General features: G+C 45.1%; 1 long non-coding RNA gene across 1 annotated transcript; it reads left to right on the forward strand.

Annotated features, from left to right (window-relative positions):
- Window positions 1–895: 895 nt before the first annotated feature.
- Window positions 896–3,797, forward strand: LOC135902111 (uncharacterized). The gene is made up of 4 exons (XR_010564409.2): window positions 896–1,486; window positions 2,327–2,361; window positions 3,306–3,380; window positions 3,445–3,797. It is a non-coding gene; the product is annotated as an uncharacterized lncRNA (long non-coding RNA).
- Window positions 3,798–7,042: the final 3,245 nt, after the last annotated feature.

Consider the following 7,042-nt stretch of genomic DNA (forward strand, 5'->3'; position numbering starts at 1 on the left):
TGAGCGTTTAGACCTTTGTTTGTTAAGTGTGTTAGGTTGGCACTGTAGCGTTACGTGCTTTATGAAACTTCAGAATAGAACAAAGAAGGCACTACTGATACAAGACATATACAATTGTACTTCTAGTGGCTTGACAATCAAATTTTATTGAGGGCTTCATTATGTGCTCGTTTATGTGCTCATTGAAATGCGTGTTTTAGGACTTTGAGAACACAAACTTACTTGTGGTAGGAAAGATAGCTGCTTCCTAGCTGTAGTCTAGTGTCGCACAATGGGTACCCGCAAAGCCACGCTGTAACGCTTCGGAAGCGGTACGCCAATATAAGATATGATGAAGCATACTCGTAGGAGGCCACTAGCGTCCTGCGTAGCACGGCAGCAGATGTGTTTAAAATTACATGAAGGCGTTCAGCAATTGTGACAGCCGACGCAACCTTTCGAAAGAGCGAGAGAGTTCGCAAGTGCCTGTCGTCTGAGAGAAAAGTCTCGCGTTTGCAGCGAGCAGGCGTCGTAGCAGACGACACTTGTAGAATTCCTCTCAAGGGCGCAACGCTTTGTCACAATACAACATTTTTATTTCCAGAAATACTTGATGAGTATTTTTATATAAGTACATGCACGGTTGTTTTGCTGTTGCAAAAATGAATAAATAATTATTCTTTGGCGTTAAATTGGGAACAGAATCGCACAAGTATGCATACCCTGGCGTGTCCTGCTGACAAACCATAGTAAACCATAAAACCATGCTTCCATCCATAGAGTTAGTAGAACAACTCTAGAGGAAAAGCTGGGCCGGAAAAGTGGGAACCTCTAGGGCGCCGCCCTGTTGCTACTGGTCAATGTGGCCAGCGCAATTACTATTGAAAGAGCTGAGAACAAGTACAGGTCACCTTATGCTTTGTCACCTAAAAACGCATACCTGATGGCTTTATGAAGGTGGTACGTTAATATTAAGTTTACAGAAAGCGATCGCTAAGTCCGTGACTTATGTAAATCACGATGTACGCATTCATGCAATAAAGGATGACGCGAATTTCGGTTTCGAATCTGTTTTTTGGATGCGTAGTAGTTTCGTTTGACATGCGATCGCGCGTCGACATCGGACGCTATGACACACTCGTGCCTTATGTGCCACCGAAGCCCCGAAGTGGTCTGGCATATACCTTCACATGTAAGTAAACGAATTTATCTCCTTGTTGAGAATATCACGCGAGTAGGCAGCTCTTGTGGTACATCACAATCGTTCGAGAAGCGTCACAGTAGAGCATTTTTCTGCATGCGGAGCGGTGTTTTTATTTGCAGGTTTCCCTTCAGTAGGAAATTGCTGGACAGGCGGACCAGCGCACCGGAATTGTACTGGCGAAGCCACAAGCAACTCAAAGAATCTGTTTAATTGTTGCACTTTGAACAATCATGCTTCTACAAAGGCCACAGCAGAAAAACAGCCTGATGACCGAGTATTTCTGTGCCACGAAGTAATCAAGAGGCGAGTGCCTAATGCGGACGAAATAGAGTGCATCGAGACTTAGAACGACAGAAAGCTGAGCTAGTTCGTAAGGATTCATTATGCAAAACAGAGGTGAGGCGTGCAGACAGGACACAAGAGTAGAGAAGTTGGCGGCGCGCGTGTTGTTTGCTTGTAAATACTCTACTCTTGTTTCCTGTCTACACGCCTCACCTCCGTTTTGCATAACGAGTGCATCATGCCACATATTAATAGCTTAGGCGTTTTATTAACTGTGCAATATTTTCAACACTTCCTTGCATGCCATTTCATGTGGCATATCTTTTCTGGTCACAAATTTGTGCAGCGAATCTATTTGCATGATCGACTCCGGGCCTGTGGGACCGTTCACTTGCACTTGATGCTGAGTCTTTTACATGTACCCATAAACTGAAGATATGCACATCAGATCCCTGCGAGCACTTTCAAAATTCAATTATTTTCGACAACAGGCACATATGCAATACTGACATAATCCGGAATACCACTAAGCAGCTGGGACACATTTTTGTTGACCATACTCGCAGGTAAAATAAGTACATCATGTGGACAGCTCCAGCTCATTTTCCTTAAGTCAGTGTGTACAAGGGTTATGCAAAAATAATTTTTTTCTCGCGCACCGATTATTTTGCTTTATAAGCAAGAGAACCCACCACGTTAGTGTAACGTATCTTGTGCATCACACTAATATGTGCTTTCATTTACCAAGTGAGATGAGCTACTTTTATGGCTCATTCAGTCATATCACACTGCAAGCTGCATTCATCAATCTTCAATGGGATGTTGCAAATGTTTAATGAAACATGTTTCCCTTTTATGCAGATATGCAATGGCAAGCCCTTCCGTGTGTTCCAAAGGTAAAATTTAAGCTCTAAATTAAAGCAGACATTTCTAGTCAGAAACAAGCAAAAATAGTGAATGCAGAGTATCAGAAGCCCAAGGTACAGAAATTATGAGAAGTGTCGAATGATTTTAAGGAAAGAGTCGTATTTAAAAATGCAAGACCCTTTAGTGGAGGTCAAGCAAGTCAATATAGGTAGAATACTCTGCAAAATTATGCGAGTGAGGGGATGTCAAACAATGGGTCAGGAAATTCGTTGTTTTTCTGCAAAACAAAAGCTGATTGCCATTACATAAGTCACTAGCACCATGATAAATTCAGAAATAAACCAAAAAACAAGACACGCAAAAATAAACAAAACATTTAATGATATTTCAGCAGAACTTTTTGTTGGGCTAGTTGGTGCATATTACTGAAGTACTATAGCGCCAAACAGACGACACAAGAAGAGACACGGACATAAGCGCTCGTCCGTGTCTCTTCTTGTGTCGTCTGTTTGGCGCTATAGTACTTCAGCCATTTAATGATGCTCTCTCCACACTGGGATAAATAAAAACAAACACATCACATCTAATGTGGACATATCAGATGCCTTGTGAAACATAAAGGAACAATTCAGTTTCGAGCTATGGCACTTGCCGCATAGATGTGGGGGGGCCTTGCACCAATAGTGATAGTTACCACTGCATTTAGAAATTGAAAGCATTCGTGCAGACAAGGATGATTCTTTATATTTTTGGCTACCACTTCAAATGCCTCCACCAAGTGTTACAATGCTGCACGCAGCCATACTAAGGATCTCGCAACAACACCTGCAGGTAAAAAGCAGAAGCAGTCAAAGTGCTGGTGTGTTCTGGACACTATGTTTGAAAACTTTTAGGCAAGAAGAGTGCAAGAAGCAGACATAACTGCATTTATTTCCATAATTCCCCATTTAAATGGCCTTTTCTTTTTGCTTAGACAATGCCTACGCCTAGCCACAGCAGCTCCCTCATACAGACTCCGCAAACCAAGAGGCCGTGGAGGCAAATGCAGGTAAGAGGCAATAAGCAATAGCACTGGTATCGACATTCATCTAATTTCTTTTTATTTCGTTTAGGCAGCCAGCACACCTCGAACAGCCACCTTGATTGCGAGTGTGTCACCCTAGTCGCCAAGGAAACATTTGAGGGAAAGTGACAGGCAATGTGAACAGCCACTCCTCCATGTAAACAATACTCTTTCTCTCGGATGACTCCTACGCCTCACCACGCCAGCACACTTGTGCACAAAGATGCCGCAGAGGCACGTGCAGGTCAGAGGCAAGAAGCAGTGGCACTGGTGTCGACATTTACCCAATTTCTTTTTCTTACACTGAGGCAGCCAGCACACCTCGAACAGCCACCTCGACTGCGGGTGTGTTAGTTGATCCCTGTTGTACATATGCTCATAATAAACTTCAGTAAACTTGAACTTCATAATAAACTTGAAGGCAAATGGTACATTGATGCATTGTATTTTTGAACATTTATTGTACACATACAATATATGTTATACTTTGCAGTGCTACAGAGCGTATTATGAAGCTTCCCCCTATATTATGCACCTTTAATTACGTATGTGTTGTGTGGCCCTCAATGCAGTTCATGTTGTAGCAGCTGCTTTGTCTGTGTATCGCACATTGGCTTAAGCTCGTGATATCCACATACTTCTCTCACATATACAAAATAAAGTTCTATGTAGTCCTCAGTGTTACAACAAAAAATGAAAGTAAACAATCCGATCGTGGAATTATGTTTATTACAGTGATTCCTACGACAGTTACTGACAAGTTGACAACTTGAACTGGTCAATCGGTCCATAGCCTCCTCTATTTTTCAAAAATAAAGGAGGCTATGATCCGTCATGCCAAGGAATTGTATGTATACATAAAAAAAGGGGGGTATGTGTGTGTTTGTAGTGGGGGTATAGGATTAGGGCGGTACGAAAAAATGTACCAACACCATCCTCTAGACCCATTCCGTTGAGGTACCGTAACAAAACGTATTATGCATAAAGTTCATACAACCAACTCTGATATTACTACAGACGCCAGGCGACGCGAGCTACATTTGTCATGATGCATTCGCGACTGCACCGGATGCCCTCCACATTATTCTCGTTAATCGTGCTCACTGCGCCGAGGCAAAAGAAAGACCATGGGCGCAGTTGCCTTTAAAGTATCTCGACCTTGCGAGGCACGGCTGCGCGTGCCAGGGGAGCTGTCCGTGCGAACACTCCCTGGCACACACCTGCCTCGGCGGCCCCAACCTACGTACCGTTCTGCTTCGAGCTTTGATCCCCCCACTGTCCCTCGGGTGCCCTGGAGTTCCTGCGCCGCCTGCTCTACTACCATCTCAGGTGCTCTCCTGAGACTTCCGTTTGTCGGTTACATGTGCCCTACAGCTGGATCATTACTTATAATAATAAAAAACCCGATCTATCGTCACGACGATAGATCGCGAAAGCGGCTTTTGCAACATACCGCGCCCGTGCGAAGATAATTACGGAACGCCAACGAGGAATCTGACCATAGCTTCGAGCTCGTAACGTCGTCGAGTGACACTCCTGCAACAGGCGTGACCGCTGAAAACCGCATAGCGCCAGAAGCTTGAACAGGATCATCCCTCGGTTGCATAACTGCCAGCTCTACGGCCAACATGGACCACACCCACACCATCCCGCAACATAGAATAAAGAACCGACTTATGAAGCCCAAACACACGGCTGCACGCACACATCACAACACTTCAAGCGAGACGCCATGCTGCTACGCTGCTACTGTTGCCGGATTAAAACTGACTACTGTCACCAAGTCTAGCAAGCGTCTCAGGAGCTGGCAACCTCGGCGCGTAGCAACATGGCGGCGCTCTTGAGGTTCCCGATTTTAATGCATGGGCCCTATGGGTAGCTTGTCCTCTAGAGTCAGTATAGTAACTCTATGCTTCCATCTCAACGTCATGCAAAGTTTATGTAGCGTGTTGTGCATCATATAACATACTGCGGAAATAGAATTATATTTTACGCGATAATATTTGAGTATAGCGTTGTTTACTGCGCCAGAAGCAAACGCCACTAGTCTAAAGACCGAAGTCAATCCGAAGCCTGTACTTCCCATCATTCCCATGTAGGTTGAGGCGACGCTCATGAGAACCCCCGTAGACACTAGCGCCACATTTCCCTCTAGGGTATTTTTAGAAACTCTATGTTTACAAGTATTTTTTTGGCAGTTTTGGTTTCGCTCCAAACACAATTGCTATAGCATGCAGTGGGACAGTGCAACGTAAAGCGCTCTGCCTTTGTTCTGTTGCTCGAAGTGGCGATAGCGCGCTGGGTCAGCGGCTGGGACGATGTTTGCGTCGCCGTGTGGTGTCGAAACCCTGAGAAGAAAGTGGCGGCGTCGTAAACGTTAAAAGAACATGTTTTGAACGTTTGTACCTTTGTTTGTTAAGTGTGTTAGATTGGCACTGTAGCGGTACGTGCTTTATGAAACTTCAGGATAGGCAAAAGAAGGCACTACTGATACAAGACATATAGAGTAGTACTTCTAGTGGCTTGACAATCAAATTTTATTGAGGGCTTCGTTATGCATTGCTTGTTTATGTGCTCATTAAAATGCAGATTTTAGGACTTTGAGAATACAAACTTACTTGTGGTAGGAAAGGTTGCTGCTTCCTGGCTGCAGTCTATATAGTGTCGCGAAATGGGTAAGTGCAAAGCCACGCCATAACGCTTCGGAAGTGGTACGTCAACATAAAATATGATGAAGCATACCCGTAGAAGGCCACTAGCGTCCTAGCTAGCACTGCAGCATATGTGCTTAAAAGTACTTGAAGACGTTCAGCAATTGTGACAGCCGACACAACCTTTCGAAAGACCGTAAGAGTTCGCAAGTGCCTGTCGTCTGCGGGAAAAGTCTTGCGTTTGCAGCGAGCTGGCGTCGTAGCAGACGACACTCCGCTCAAGCATTCCGCAACGTTTCAGACTTACTTCAGTTTCGCAGCCGCAATGGGTGTCACTGAAACTACCAGCGCTGCAGTCGCATATCTTTCGTAAATCTTTCGTCATGCGCCGCGCGTCGTCTGCTCCTGCTGCGACGCGTCGTTTGCACCAACTGACCTGTAGGCGCTTATCCGTCGGTAAATGTAATTTGGATACGCAGTCTGAGTTTTGTGACAAACCTGCCGCGCGTAAGTAACGGGGACTTCATGGTGTCTGTGCACTATCGGCGCTGCAGTGACCTCTCCCACAGCGCGCGTCGTCTACTCCTGCGATGTTATATCTATGCGGTGGGTCGTTTTCTCCAACTGGCCTGTGCCGTTCGCTCTTTGACGACTGTGTTTTGGCTGCCCGCACAATATTTTATGCCAAGGACCCTTGAATGACATGTCTAGCTAGTCTTTAGAGGCTGCAACTACACCGCAAATGAGCGGTCGTGCACTGCGATTCCGCTCTTCAACGAAGTTTTTCCCTATAAAAGCGCCACGTTACTCCCTTCCGCGGGGGCTTTATTTTTTGCTGCTTATTCTTAAGATGCGTCGTAATGAAAGACGGCGAGCGCCTGTGCAGACGTAGGGACATTAACGCATCACGCCCAGCAGTCACGTGGTGAATTGATCCACCCCCGTCAACGCTTCTTCGCCTAATAAATTTAATTGACACATGTATTTTTTATAGTT

This window comes from Dermacentor albipictus, chromosome 3 (genome assembly GCF_038994185.2).
Source record: "Dermacentor albipictus isolate Rhodes 1998 colony chromosome 3, USDA_Dalb.pri_finalv2, whole genome shotgun sequence".
Lineage (NCBI taxonomy): Eukaryota > Metazoa > Arthropoda > Arachnida > Ixodida > Ixodidae > Dermacentor > Dermacentor albipictus.